This window comes from Heteronotia binoei, chromosome 13, assembly GCF_032191835.1.
Source record: "Heteronotia binoei isolate CCM8104 ecotype False Entrance Well chromosome 13, APGP_CSIRO_Hbin_v1, whole genome shotgun sequence".
Lineage (NCBI taxonomy): Eukaryota > Metazoa > Chordata > Lepidosauria > Squamata > Gekkonidae > Heteronotia > Heteronotia binoei.
The window spans coordinates 74,883,052-74,899,077 of NC_083235.1; the positions used below are offsets into that span (position 1 = coordinate 74,883,052).

Consider the following 16,026-nt stretch of genomic DNA (forward strand, 5'->3'; position numbering starts at 1 on the left):
GCCTTTAGGCAGGATCATGACAATCCTCCTTCTAGGAGCTTAGAGAACACTAATCAGAGGTCAGCGCAGACACCTTATCCCAAGGGTGTGATGTACAGAGATCACAAAGAAGATCACACAAGTTCATGACAGCTGAAGAGTTGTTCACTGGCAGCATCCGGAAAAGTGTTAAGGAGTAGGTTGCATGAATCGCAGACATAGTGCAGGAGCGTGACAAGTACGGTAAGAGCTCCTATACAGCTGTTTCATTATATCATTCTTTTTCCTGGGTGTAATTTTTTAAACAAAACCATGGGGTAGGGTGTGGCAGCAGCTCTTCAGCATGATCAGCTCCACTGGAAGTAAATAAGGCCAGGCCAAAAATGACATAGCATCACTGCAGCAGCAGCTGCCACCTTCCAGCTAGACTGGAAATGTATACAACACCAGCACAGCTGGGTCTCCATACGAGCCGCAGGCATGACAGAGAAGGTGGCAGCAACTCTCCTGAGAAGAGGCCTTGATATGGAAGGCAATCTGGAAGAGCTTCCCGTTATGCTCCTGCACAGGAGCCTAATGGAGGCAGTCTGCTGGTGGTTGGTGGATGGTCCTCTAGTTGACACTTCATGTATCACTGATACATCAGAAATGGAGATACTACAAACTCATTTCCATGGCAGCCAGGGTTACTAATATCCAGGGCTTTTTTTGTCAAAAAGTCCAGCAGGAACTCATTTGCATATTAGGCCATACCCTTTGATGTCACCAGAAGTGACGTCGTCTGTTAAGTAGGTTACTTTCTGCATATTGACACAGAACGGTGCAGTGCCATCAGCTGCATTTCATGGACGTGTGTTCTCACACAGCTCAATGAGAGACCTTGTTTTGCTCCCCCCCCCTCCCCGCCAAGCCTGGAGAGAGAGAGCCACATGCAGCAGAGCGGGAAGTGGCAGGCCCAACTTCTCCTGCGAGGGAACACTTATGGGCAAGCTCTGTGTCTCTCACTCTCTTCGCAAGCCTGTTGGGAGACTGGAGGTGGCAGAGAGGACAAAGTGTGCAGTCTGGGAGTTCATGGCTGCTTAAGGTCTTCCCTCTGCCAAAGATAGGGTTGCCAAGTCTCCTGCTTCCCAGAGAGGGGACGTTTGTGTGCGCGTGAAGTGACATCATCGCGCCAGCGACACTGCACGCTTCCTCTCTAGGCGTTTCTGGGAAAACTCTATGGTTTTCCTGGACACTCTAGCCATTTGGGAGGGGGGACTCTATGTTACCTCTTGTGCCATTGAGTTTTCTCTCCCAAATCATTAGAGCATCTGGGAAAACCATAGAGTTTCCTCGGAAACGCCTAGAGCGGCCATGCAGAGCATCGCCGGCACAATGACGTCACTTCCGGGTGACGTCATCACGCCAGTGATGTAGGTGGAGGTTCCCCCCATCGGCAGCCCTAGTCAGAAACCATTTTTTGAGCCAGAACTCTGGTCAAGCCAGATGGAACTGCATTCCTGTGCATTCTTGCTCAAAAAAAGTCCTACTAATACCTCTTATAGAGCTGTTTCACTTGGGACTCAGCAACATAACCACAGTGTTAAAAGAGACAAAGCAGAGGACTATTATCATTTATTTATTTTATTTACAGTCTGCCATTCTCCCTAGTGGGCACCCAAAGCAGATTACATCATTCTCCTCTCCTCTGTTTTAGCCTCACAACAACCCTGTGAGGTCTATTAGATTGAGAGCAAGGATTTAAATCTGGCTTTCCCAGATCTTAGTCTGACACTTTAACCACTATACCACTCAGAATCCTGTGGCAGAAAGTTCAACTTTGGCATCAGCATGCACACGAATTACTGTGTCACTCCTGATTCAGCAGAGTGAGTGGTCTCTCTTGTGTAAGCAATTCAATGAGTTACTTTCCTGGGCCACACATTCTACAAATGGTGGTTTCCAGCTCTGGGATCAGCTACAGCTGCTTTTGAGCAGCAAGAACACGACGTGTCATCCTGCTTGTTGGGGTCAAACAGAACTAAAGGCGGCGTCCTGTAAACCAGACCTCAGGCAGCAACAGACAGCAACTCTTGGCAATGGCAGAAAAATGTAAATTTATCTAAAGAGGAATACATAAGGTCTCTGGTGGATTTTCCCCTCCACTGCAAAGAGATCACAGCTGCATTACATCAGCAACAACAGCAGGAAAGCCCTTCACATGCTGACAAATACTTTCCAGCTGAATACACCACCCACACAATCGGAAACTGGAGCCAGTTTCCTAACACGCTGATCATAAAAAGTACACTTTTAACTACATAAGCTCCAGGATTGCATAAGGGTTTAAATACATGCTTGTGTGCACATAACGCACACTCACACAAACCCTGTCAAAAGAAGCCAAGTTTGAACTTCTCAAAAAAATTTAGGTGGCACTTCAGGGGCTTGAAGGCAAAATCAGACGTCTGAATGGGCTAGTCCATTAGATTGCTTTAAAACCTGTAGCAGTCACATAGGAATAGGGGGTTAATCAAACCAGAAAACCAGAAATGACTGGGTTCTAACACTCACACACGGATACACACCCTTGAATTGTTAAAGCATCTCTGTCCATCTCGGATTCCATACTTTGCTTCCTAATATTTGACAGTGCTTCAGAGGCTCAGCAAAAGGCAAAAAGCCAAAGGGGAGGAGCTAGTTTAGGTCTCATATAAACATCTGTCAGCTCATTCAGAGGATGGTGACAGCATTTCTGCAGCAGGGGATTGTCAGCAGATTTGCAGTATCAGCAGACACCAGTGTGTTTTCGTTCTCTCTCTCTCTCTCTCTCTCTCTCACACACACACACACACACATCTCCACAGGCAAGGCTTTCAGCAAGACTTTCAAAGAGGAAACACAACTACACAGAAGCATGGACAGAAGCATACCGAAACACAACAAAGGTGGCAACATTCAGAGGCAGGATTAAATCCTAGTAATTTTATAATTGTAATAAAAAGATAGGAAAGTAGAAGGAAAAAATCACCACCAAAGAATGGGGTGAGGAGCAGCTCAGAGAAGTATCCTGGACTTACGAGAGTCTCTGTTGTATTGCTTGTCATATCTATTACTATCATTGGTTTGTGAAACCTGAATGCATTCTCTCTTTAGCCTCAGAGTGCATTATTAGGGAATGCACCAGAATGTCTATATTTATTACTGAATTGTTTTGGGGGGGCCATTAGGTTTCAGCTGACTTCCGGCAACCCCCATAGGGTTTTCAAGGCAAGAGACATTTAGAAGTTGGTTTCCATTGCCTGCCTCCACATCACCACCCTAGTATTTGGTTTCCCATCCAAATACTAGCCAGGGCTGACTCTGCTTAGATTGGGCTAGCCTGAGTTATCCAGGTCAGGGCATCTATATTTGTACATCATGCAAAACCACTTAATGTTGTTAATAAACCAACTTCAGATCCCAGAATGACAGACCTAACCAATCATTGTCAGTGGAGTTGCCTGCATTCAGACAGTCATGCTAAATAGAGCTAGTTTAGTTAAACCATGGTTTTGCACAATGTCTGAACTTAGCAACAAAATGGCAGATGAAGTGAACACAGGGGCTTACTTTTTCATGACCCCCTCCTCCCAGTCTCTGGCACAGTCCCAACACACTGTCAAGGAATCCCTGCGCTCTCACATGGACTTGCTGGTTAGGTTCCAAGCATATCGTGATGCCACCTGTTACACTGTAAGCCAATGTGTGTAACTCAGAACACCAAGAAACAAGCTACGGTTGCCTGGTCCAATTCAAGAAATATCTGGGGACTTTGGGGTGGAGCCAGGAGACTATGGGGGCGGAACCAGGAGCAACGGAGTGACAAGTCATAACTGAACTCCAAAGGGAGTTCTGGCCATCATATTTAAAGGGACCGCACACCTTTTAAGTGCCTTCCCTCCACTGGAAATAATGAAGGATAGTGAAGAAGAAGATAGAAGAAGATATTGGATTTATATTCCGCCCTCTGCTCCAAAGAGTCTCAGAGCGGCTCACAATCTCCTTTACCTTCCTCCCCCACAACAGACACCCTGTGAGGTGGGTGGGGCTGGAGAGGGCTCTCACAGCAGCTGCCCTTTCAAGGACAACCTCTGCCAGAGCTATGGCTGACCCAAGGCCATGCTAGCAGGTGCAAGTGGAGGAGTGGGAAATCAAACCCGGTTCTCCCAGATAAGAGTCCGCACACTTAACCACTACACCAAACTGGCACCTTTTGGGGCTCCCAGAATTGGACCCCCAGTCCAGTCTTTTTGAAAATTGGAGGATGTTTTGAGGAGAGGCACTGGATGCTATGCTGAAAATGTGGTGCCTCTACCGCAAAAAACAGATCCCCCCCTGAGCCCCAGATACTCATGGATCAATTCTCCATTATACCCTATGGCAGGGGTGGCCAACGGTAGCTCTCCAGATGTTTTTTTGCCTACAACTCCCATCAGCCCCAGCCAGCATGGCTAATGGCTGGGGCTGATGGGAGTTGTAGGCAAAAAAACATCAGGAGAGCTACCGCTGGCCACCCCTGCTATAGGAGATAATGGAGTGCCCAGCAGACATTCCCCCCCCCCTACTTTCTGATGATCATGAAGTGGCGAGAGGGCCTCCAAACTGGGGGATCCCTGCCCCCACCTGGGGATTGGCAACCCTAAAGCAAGCAAAGTATATTTAGGATGTTGAATTGGTAAGCATCCAATGACACTTTCCCAATTATGTCTATCACTTACAATGAACAGTTAAAACATGACAAAATGCGGAGCCACGAGGGAAAGAAGGGGCTGGACTCTCTGCTTGAACTTACCTTGTTTCAATCTCCTTGACTTGCGTTGAAACAAGATGACTTTGATGAAGTCTGACAGAAGATCACCCACCACCCTTCCAACTCAGACTGAGGAACTGTCTTTATAGTCATTCATACCATCACGTAACACAAACAGTCAGTTTTGATGTGTTCACAGGCAGGATGGTTTTCGCAATCTGGACAAGCCCACAGACATTTATTTCCTGAAATTCAGGCATAACAACAGATTCTAATATACTCTGTAGAATATGGGGAGGAGTAATGTTACCCAAATAAACTAGATACCCTAGGAGTTAAAAATGATCGTGTCAACTATTTTCTATTCAACATCTTTTGGTAAAGGGAAAATTTAGGTCCAACTGAAGTGTTTCAAAACAAATGTTGTAAATGGACTTCTTGCTGATTTTAACCACTAAACCACATCCTTAGTGGCTGGGGCATCCTTAGTGTGATTCCTCACACGAGCTACTTACAGAGGTTCTTTAAAAGTTGAAAAAAAATGTTATTTTGGGGGAAAGGCAAGGAAAAAGTTTCCCCAACAAAACACAAACACCTGGAGCCACCACCCTCTGCATGTTGCACAACCAGAATTCCATGCATATTTTGTCAACCTAATCTTTGGAAACAGTGGGGGACAATCCTGCAGAGATGAAATATTTGAAGAAGTGGCACATCCCAGCTTTAAAGGAGCAAAACGAAGGCTGTTGCTGAGATTACAAGGTTTAGCTATGGAAATTTCAGAGTGAGCTTTCAACAATTTCCCCACAGATTTGCCTTTTAAAAAACAAAACACAAATCTCTACGAAAGAGCCAGAGCCATCTCCTTTCTTGCAGCAATAGACAAAATAAAGTATCAAAGCCCAACAAATGTACGGCTAAAAGGAAACAACTGCAGATATCACCAGGACATTAAACATGAATGGGACAGCATATCAAGAGTAGCTGACAGCATTGTCTTTTCCCCTGCAATGGGCAGATTCTGCCATGTTTTGAATACCACACGTAAACGGTACTACAATTTATCTCAGAACCTTCTGCTAACTTCCTTTAAGAGTGACAACACATCAGCTGAAAAGAGTAGTTTAGTTCAGTAGCAACTTAAAGACTAATACAATTTGTGGCAGGGTATGAGCTTTTATAGTTTAAACAATTTTATTGATAACATATGGTAACAATATCTAATTATATCATTACTATCTCTAACCCATATAATATTTTCCAATCCCCCCTCCCTCCGTTACTAGACACCCGCAGAGGTTATATACTTAAGTTCAGTTATAAAGGTACCCTTAACCAATCAAAGTTCAATATCTTTCTTTTCTCATATTCATGTTAAAAAATTGTCCAATGTCTTTTTACATTCCACTCTTTCTCTATGTATCCTCTAAATTTCTTCCACTCCGAGGGTAAGAACTTTTATGAATCATTGCTCGTTTCTTCAGATACAACAAACGTTGTTAGTTTTTAAGGGGCTACTGGACTCTTGCTCTTTTCTACTGCTACAGAAAGACAAACATGGCTACCCATCTTGATCTAACACCTAAGTTGATAGATTCTCATTTTCTCAACAAGTGATGCACCAACAGCAAGCTAGACTAAAGCAACAGGCTATCAAAACTTTTTTTTGGGGGGGGGGGGCATAGGAAATGTTTTGTGGGAGGGCTGCCTTTTGCTCAGAGCACAGGAGAAGCAAAAAGCACTCTTTTGACAATAGTGACTCCCTATTCAAGTCCAATCAGTGCTCTATATTGCACTAGCTCTCTCTAAACAAGGACAAACAAGCTTACATTGTGAAGAAGCATTTTCAGGGATTAGAGTAGGATTAGATGTGTCTTTTATATAGGATAAACTTTTTTAGAGTTCAACACCCCCACAGAATATTCAGATAATATTTACCCCCTAAACCTGTACAGCTGGGCAAAGCTGCTGTATTTGGGATTCTTGCCTGTATCTCAGTTTTATGGGTTTATGTTGGCCCATAAGTCACACCCTCTTCCTTGCAGTACATACATACTACTGTCTCATCACAGAAACATGTTAACGCTGTCTTGGTCATGAGGTTTAATTTATGCTGTTTGAAAGGGTATCACTGAGTAAGTAGCCATGTTGAGACAGTATAGTTTCATCTTTATTTTGTGATTTTTTTAAAGAATGTGACTCTTCCTCAACAATGTATCAGAAATAAGGATTTTTGGTAGCTAACTTCACTGGTTTTGTATATATGGGATAAGAAAGGAAAAAATATATCCCGTTTGAAGAAAGTTTCATGGAATGCAAATGTTTCAATTTATTTCACCCATTTAGATTTATGTCCTATGTCAAATAAAAAACGCTACCATTTCTTATTGCCAAGTCTGAAACAATCTAGAATTAAAAAGGGAAAAAAATGCATTAGTTTTTCTTCTTCAACCAGCCTAAACACCCACTGCCTGCTGTGAGAAAGAGCTCCAGAATTCCATCGCTCTGCCAAAAAAATACAAAAACTTTCCGCTCAATTGCCTTACTGAAGAAGTCTGAAAAACATTGTGCATTCTTTGCCACATACCAACAACACGCAGTCAACGCAAATCAGGTATCTTCCAAGAATATGCATTTTATTTATCCATGAACAAAAAAAAGGATCATCCCCTTAAAGTATCTTTTATAATGTTACCTAAGAGCAAGGCTTTCTGCAGTGAAGCAATCCCTGGTCCAGAATGCAGTAATTAGCTTATTGACAAGGCCTAGATGCTGAGCACATATTATACCTGTGCTGAGAACACAGTACTAGCTCCCTGCCTGAGGTCAGCTCAGTTCAAAGTATTCAAACCTCTGAAATTCTAGGAACTCTAGGCCCAAGATCCCAGAAACTGTGCCTATCCTATATTTTCCTCCCTGGGCATTGGCATTCCTCAAACGAGGTCCTCTTCTAGGCGTCACTGCTACCTGAGGCACAACAAAATACAAAAAAAAAAAATTGTGTTACCATTCCCATTGCCTTAAAAGGCCCCATTTGTCAGTTTACAGGTTCTTCAAATGGGTGGAGAAAATTTTTAAAATTCTTATTTGCCTTTTTTCTGGTGGCTCTTAATTATTTTAAGCAACCAACAGTTATTGGTAAAGTATGAATCATTTGCCTATTCATGCTAATTGTGGGATATCAATTTTAAATATGACTAAATAAATCTATCAAAATGCACTTCAGTACTTTTGTTAAAAACCAAACTCCAAATTTTACAATATTCCAGCGGTGGGATCTGTCAAGTCTGCTGTATTTCTTATGAACATGTTGTCTAACTCTGGTTCAGAAGCAAAGGATTCTGGGCTTGTACTGAACACCGATATGCTGCTAGCTACCTCTCCCTCCCCCCTCTTCTTAGCTGTGCCTTTGTTGTGTAGTCTGCTTTGAAATGCTGATATGTGAACAAGATAGTAAAGCCTTCTCAAGCCGGGTGTCTGTGGCAGTGTGAAATCGCCAAGGCCTTAGCTTGGGAACGAGGGAGTAACATTCTAGTGTGAAAATATACTGCATAGAGTGCCCCGCCCGTAGGAATCCTTTGATCTATACCTTAAAAGCTTGGTTAATGTCTATGTACCCCAGTCCTTCAATCTCTATCATGGTCTTCAGCTCTGCTTTCAATAAACTAGCAACTTTGTTTCAACCAAAGACTCGTTATTGAATCCAGCCGACTTGACAGGATCCAAATGATGCTAACTGACTGACTGGGGTAAAGCTCATACTCTGACTTCAGATCCAGTTTGTAATTAAATCATTGTTCAAATTAACTGTTAGTGTCCTTTAGAAGAGCTCTGTTTGCTAATACCCCAGTTCACAGTTCCTCCAAGCCCATTGCCCTGTAAGAATAAAATTTTCCAGTCAATAATATCCATAGTATTGTTTCTCAAGAAACTCTAGATTTAGGTTGCTCATAATAAAATTAGGTGTTATTCTCCATAAAGCATAAACACTGGGTGGGGATCCTAAGTAATCCACAGGCATGCATCGTCTTTACAATCTGAATATTTTTACATTGAAATCACTATATATATATATATATATATATATATATATATATATATATATATATATATATATATATATATATATATATATATATATATATATATATATATATAAACAACTAAATCACCTCTTAAACAATGGGTTAACTTTCAACGTTTTGTGGACAGAGAAACTCGACCTGGTGAAATCTTTTATTTTGCCTAAATCCATAGGCACTTCCCATCTCTTCCTTGAACTCCTGGCAGGAAACATTAAATGAACTCATTTGGAGTCAGAAATAGGGTTGCCAAGTCTCACCTGGCCGCTGGTGGGGGACTTCACCCTCTCTGGAGTCTTTGGCTCGCCCAACATGCCCAGTGGACATTCTATTATTTGGAGGAAACTCTATGGTCAACATATAATTTTCCTCCAAATGATAGAGCATCCCCTGTGCATGATGATGTTATCTCGGGGTGACATCCTTGTGCTAAACAGGTCAGACACGGCAGAGCTCTTCAGGGCAGGGATCCCCCTGCTGGCCAGGTCCGTGGCAGCAGTTTGGAGGCCCCAAAATAAGAGGAAAACCCACCCCATTGAGGGATTTGGAATCCTAATCCAAAAAAAGCAATTTTTCAACATTGTGTAAACCAACTCATTCTGGGAACCTTGTGGTCCCTAATTTACATCTATACGAGGCATCTCAACTAGCAAACTTGTTTAAAATTATCCAATTAGATTGTAATGCTGATTGGTTAATAGGGTTGCCAACCTCCAAGTGGGGACTAGGGATCTCCTGCTTTTACAACTGATCTCCAGCTGGCACAGATGGCTGCTTTGAAGGGTAGACTCCATGACACTGTGCTATGCTGAGGCCTTTCTCCTCCCCAAACTCTTCCCTCTCCCAGATCCACTCCCAAACACAGAGGGATAACACAGAGGTCTTGCAACTATAAACGTTTAATAGATATAACAGAGAAAGGACTGATATTAGACAAAGCTGCTGTAGATGCTAGGGTGAGTTGCACAATATCCTGGATATTGTGTTCAGTTTTGGGCACCACATTTTACGAAGGATCTAGACAAGCTGGAACGGGTCCAGAGGAGGGCGATGAAGATGGTGAGGGGTCTGGAGACCAAGTTCTATGAGGAAAGGTTGCTGGGCATGTTTAGCCTGGAGAGGAGGCAGCTGAGAGGTGATATGTTCATCATCTTCAAGAACTTGAAGGGCTGTCATCTAGAGGATGGTGTGGAATTTATTTCTGTGGCCCCAGAAGGTAGGGCCAGAACCAATGGGTTTATTTATTTGGTAACTTATATCCCGCCCTTCCCACAAGTGGCTCAGGGCGGCTTACAACAAACAATAAAACAATAAAATCAGAACAAAGTTATTACATTTAAAATCAGACATTTAAAACCTAAAAAACCTTAAAATATTTAACATTAGAACTATACAGTTTAAATTAAATCAAGGGTTTCCAGCTCAACATTAGGAAGAACTTCCTGACAGAGTGATTCCTCAGTGGAACAGACTTCCTCGGAAGGTGGTGGGCTTTCCATCCTTGGAGGTTTTTAAACATAGGCTAGATGGCCATCTGACAGCAATGAAGATCCTGTAAATTTAGGGGGAGGTATTTGTGAGTTTCCTGCATTGTGCAGGGGGTTGGACTAGATGACCCTGGAGGCCCCTTCCAACTCTATGATTCTATGAAGTATAACCAAATCTTGGCATAAAGATTGTGGTAGGGAAATTGCTGAAAAACAATGGAGTGTGTTATGGAAAACTCTAAAAGACAAAGGTATTTACCATCAAATCACAGTTCTTTAAAAAATAGCTAGTCATGAAAGGCACAAATACGTATAGTTACAACAAAAGTCATGGAAGCTGTGAAAGGTAAGAAGGATTCCTTTAAGATTAGAAAATGGACATTGCATTTTGTCTCAACTTTCAAATTGGGCAAGTTAGAGACATCACTTCAGTGCTATATTATCCTTTCTTTTTTGTACCCGTGATCAGTTCCTTAAATAACCATTTCTACATCCAAGGTAGGATTCACATGCTGAATACTATTACCTTATCTTGATTACCAGCAGGGCACTATTCAAACAGACTGGGGAGGGAGGGAGGGAGAGAATATGAAATATATTGATAGATTGTTAAAAATATAACCAGATAATCCCTGGGCAATATTTGCTAACAACTGGGATAGGTTAATGAATGCTGTGGACCTTGATAGATACTGCTGAAATTCCAAGTTCTCACTCTTCCCCTGTCTAATCTGCAGCATGACTAGAGTCACTGATTTTCTCCTCCCACCAAAGCAGTATTCAAAAGTTGTATGTGATTTATGAACTTATGTAGCAAGCACAGACACCAATAAGAAGCTGCAAGAGTGCCATTCTACTTCTCCTTCTGCTCCCACTAAGCCTCTAGATAAAAGGATGTAGAAATGGCTTTTCCACAGCTATCTTATAAACATGCCTTAATATTCCATATGGAAAAGAGAATGTTAAACAATCTAATAAGCATATAAGATTGGCAATTAAACATGCCCTGTCTCAATTTATTTATTTACTTTATACCCTGCACCTTTCCCCACAGGAGGCTCAGGGGGACTTCCAACATATAAAATACAATACAAATAAAAGCAACAAAGAGAACAATAAAACAGATTAAAACATTGACTTCATACCAAATTGCTCAGGGAATTAAAATTGGCCAGCTCTCAGTTGATAACATTAGCTAAAGGCCATGCGCACACACACACACATACACCAGCTTTACATGCCCTGTGGAATGCTGAAAGATCCCACAGGGCATGAACTTCCCCAGGAAGCTAATTCCAGAAAGAAGAGGCAACCACTGAAAATTCCCTTGCTCACCTGACAAGTGGAAATTCACAAGGCCAGGTATCTGTAGAAGGTTAACTGGAAAAAAGCCCACAGGAAAAAAGCTTACAGAAAAACCACACGGTCATAAATGCTCACAGGAAAAATGCCCACATGGGGAAAAGCCCACGCGGAAAGAAGCCCACATGGGAAAATACTATGTAAAGCACCATAGATATTTATAACTGTGGATAGCATTCATCACCATTTATGAGAATGAACAGGTATTACCTATATTTGATGTTGTTATCGTAAGATTAATATATGTCAAATTCACATGCAACAATTTGTGTTGTGATTTTATCAAATATAATTAAATAAGAATTTTGCTATTTGTATATTTGATGGACTGCAGAGGGCCCTGGCTTGCCCATGGCCAGCATGTGGGAGTAGGTGAGGTCGGTGGTCGCCTGGGGCGCTACCTCACCTACAGGGTGAGAAGAGTGTACCAGGCCCTGCCCTGCTGCTCTCACCTTCAGGTAAGAGCAGCCAAGTGGGGTGCCTTCTTCTCCTCCAAGCTCAGCTTCTCTTGTAGCCACACCCATGCTCTCGGAAGCAATCCAAGACTGCTATGACGGTAATGAATGGGTTAACAAGAAAACTAAAGACGCATAGAGCCTGTGTCAGATGATCTAAGGGTGGGGGCCAGAGTGCTCAGAATTCTGAGAAGTGATTGACAGCTAACGGCTGAGAGCAGTTAGTGACAGAGAGAGTCTGAGGGAGACTGCTGAAGAGGGCAGTTGGTCTTGGAAGGAGCTGAGACAGGAGCTGAGGAGAGTCTTCAAGGGAAGAAAAGCTCACTGCTAGCTCTATATAGACAGCCAAGGGGCTGTGTGTGACGAAAGGAGAGTCACAGTAAAATACCTGAGAGGTCACAGACACATATACACGTCTCTTAAGAGCTAAAGAGGTGGTTGAGGGAAAGATGTGGGTCTAGAAGTCTGAAGGGCTGGGAGTAGAGGCACCAGTCGACTTGAGAGACTTGGCACATTATACCCAAGAGGCCAACCTAGAATAGTGTTGGAGAGTGTAATATATATGAACTGTGAACCTGAGAGAGCTAAGTGAAATTGTTATTATAAAGCCTGAACTACTGCGAAACTGTTATCTACTTGAGATACAATATAGCCCATGTAAATATCTCCCATTCCCCAGTTGAAGACTGTATATGTAAATAAATTTCTGTGGTTTACTTTAAAGTTCTCTGGTGCCTGTTTATTGGGAAACCATCAAAGCTGCTGTGGTCCCCTACCTATTGAATTCTATATCCATCTGAAAGCAAACCAAAACCCCCGAAGAGACTAGTATTGAGAAATCCATATTATACCCCTTGAGTTCTATAGCCGTGAGAGGAATCCTACTGGGAGAGGTGGTCTGTTGTACCTGAAAACAACAGGTACCTCTGTTGTACCTGAAAACAGATAACAGCCGAAACCTTATTTATTTATTTAGACTATTTATATTCTGCCCTATCCCAGAAAAGGCTCAGGGCGGATAACATCATTATAAAAGCCATCTAAATAACAATTAAAATATATCATATCAATAAAACAATACAGTTAGATCATAAACAGTTAGAGTAGGGTTTCCAACTACCCAGCCAAAAAATGTCATCTCCCTTTTATAGTGACTTAATAAAATACTATTTACCTCCTTGCCAAAAAAGTCATGGACATTTCCACATATTTAAGCCACTATTAAAGGAACAGGATATTTTTCTCCAGGCCTGTTGGCAACCTCCCTCAGAGTAGCCAGTTATAATACTGTAATACCTTGAAAAGTCAGGCTATGAAATGCCCAGCATTTCACACCTGGATCTACCAACATTCCACAAATAAGAAAAAAGGAAAGGTCCCCTGTGCAAGCACCAGTCGTTTCTGACTCTGGGGTGATGTTGCTTTCATGTTTTCATGAGAGCCAGTTTGGTGTAGTGGTTAAGTGTGCGGACTCTTATCTGGGAGAACCGGGTTTGATTCCCCACTCCTCCACTTGCACCTGCTAGCATGGCCTTGGGTCAGCCAGAGCTCTGGCAGAGGTTGTCCTTGAAAGGGCAGCTGCTGTGAGAGCCCTCTCCAGCCCCACCCACCTCACAGGGTGTCTGTTGTGGGGGAGGAAGGTAAAGGAGATTGTGAGCCGCTCTGAGACTCTTTGGAGTGGAGGGCGGGATATAAATCCAATATCTTCTTCTTCTTTACGGCAGACTTTTTATGGGTGGTTTGCCATTCCCTTCCCCAGTCTTTTACACTTTCCCCCCAGCAAGCTGGGTACTCATTTTACCGACCTTGGAAGGATGGAAGGCTGAGTCAACCTTGGGCCGGCTACCTGAATCCAACTTCTGCCAGAATCAAACTCAGGTTGTGTGCAGAGAGTTCAGACCACAGTACTGCAGTACTGCTGCTTTACCACTGTGCGCCACGGGGGCACTTCCACAAATAGAGCTGCTACCAAAAGACCAATATAACAACTGGCCACATATATGAGCCTAGAGGAAAGAAGCAAAAACCATTTGATGTAGCTGGAATATAAAAGGTTCTCTGTTACATGAGGTAACTGAGAAGGTTGGGGGGGGGGGGGGGGGAGGAAGGGCCTCAGTTATGCCAGCCCTTCTCCTTACTCCCAAGGGATACAAAAAAAACCTGGGTAACAACTACTACCTTGAGGAGCTTTTCCCATCTTGGGGTAATTTTGATCTCTCTCTGCTTTTAGAAGAGAATATACTCTAGCAGTTTGGTGTTTCCTTCTCTGTCCCTTTGGGATATTACCTTCCAGCAGAGTGTGGGGTAGTAAACCATTGCCATGCTTCAGCCAGAGTCATTAACATAACCAAAAGCTTAAGTGTTCTGTGCTTAGACCTGGATGTCTCCTTCTCCCCAGCTCCCCCCTTTTTGCAAACTGAGTCTGAAGCTGCGTTCCTGAGCACCCACAGAGAGTAGTCCCATTAACTTAAATATCTGGGTGAATTCTTGGGTGGAGGGCATTCTCCACAGAGCTAATGTCAGAAAACAAGCTGAAATGTGAATCAGAATATGATCCTTATTTTTAAAACAGAAGTAATTTGTCATGGACTCCAGTGAAAATCAAACTTCACAAGTTTAGCTCACATCTCCTTAGGTCTCTGTAGGTCTCTCCTAGGTCTCTGCAGGGCTGGGAAATGTTATGAGGATATTTATGTGCATTCAGAAAATGGCACAATTTTACAAATATTTTTTTCCCCTATGTTCAGAAGACATTGATTTAAGAAATGTGTGACAACCAAGCTCAGTCAAAAACAGATACAGTGGAAAAGTGAAGTTAGTATCTTCTTTTGACAGCGTTAAAAATCCTGCCTGCATGCATTGCACAGTTATGCAGAGTCTGAATCAACAGACTGCCGCTTCTGTTCTGATGAAGCTCTACCAAACCATAAAGAAAAATGCTTGGGGGGTGGGCCTTAAAAGAATGTGCAATGTATTACAGACTTTCCTCACATGAAGGAAACTCAGAATTTCCAAATATCTTTTATTCTAAGGGGAAACTGTCAAGCATCGATATTTCGTAATAATCAAGCTTTTGTTTTTAATCAAAGACTTGCTTTATTGAAACTCCACAACTTGCTCCAAGGACGGATTCCTTGGAAGTAATGATTGACACAGTATTGAATAGTATCTTACAGACTACTTCGAAAGGCAGGGTTAAAGATAACTTCAAAAGAATAACATAAAGATGCAAATTGAAGGTTCAAAAGCTACTCGCTAGTATCTCTTTTATGACTAAGGAATGCTAACATCTCCATTTCTCACACATTCTCCGCTAGCTGATAAGACATGGCTTTGTGAATCTGGGGGAGAAGCACTTTACACCGATAATACAAGGTTACACTAAACATCCTGGATTCAGAGGGATTTATTATGCATCCACAGGGGGGGAAGGGAGAGAGGGGCGGGGGGGGGAAGAGAAGAAAGGTATGGATAAACCAGCACTTAGAAATAGCATGCTTGACAGAAACACAGTATTTTTAAATGCATCTAGTTGTGCAACATCGTAATTCTGTTGCAAACTTTTCTTATTTCAGCAGCTTAACATCCTATAGAGTTAAACTGTAATCTTATTATTGTAACAGATATGAACATATGAAGAACATATGAACATATGAAGCTGCCTTATACAGAATCAGACCCTTGGTCCATCAAAGTCAGTATTGTCTACTCAGACTGGCAGCGGCTCTCCAGGGTCTCAAGCTGAGGTTTTTCACACCTACTTGCCTGGACCCTTTTTTTTGGAGATGCCAGGGATTGAACCTGGGACCTTCTGCTTCCCAAGCAGATGCTCTACCACTGAGCCACCGTCCCTCCCCACCTTTTGAGAATGGAATTATCTCCCTAATACA

General features: G+C 42.6%; 1 protein-coding gene across 2 annotated transcripts in view; it reads right to left on the reverse strand.

Annotated features, from left to right (window-relative positions):
- The window catches only part of GAS7 (growth arrest specific 7), a 236,213-nt gene that overhangs the window by 124,069 nt on the left and 96,118 nt on the right, over positions 1 to 16,026 (reverse strand). The window lies entirely within an intron of this gene.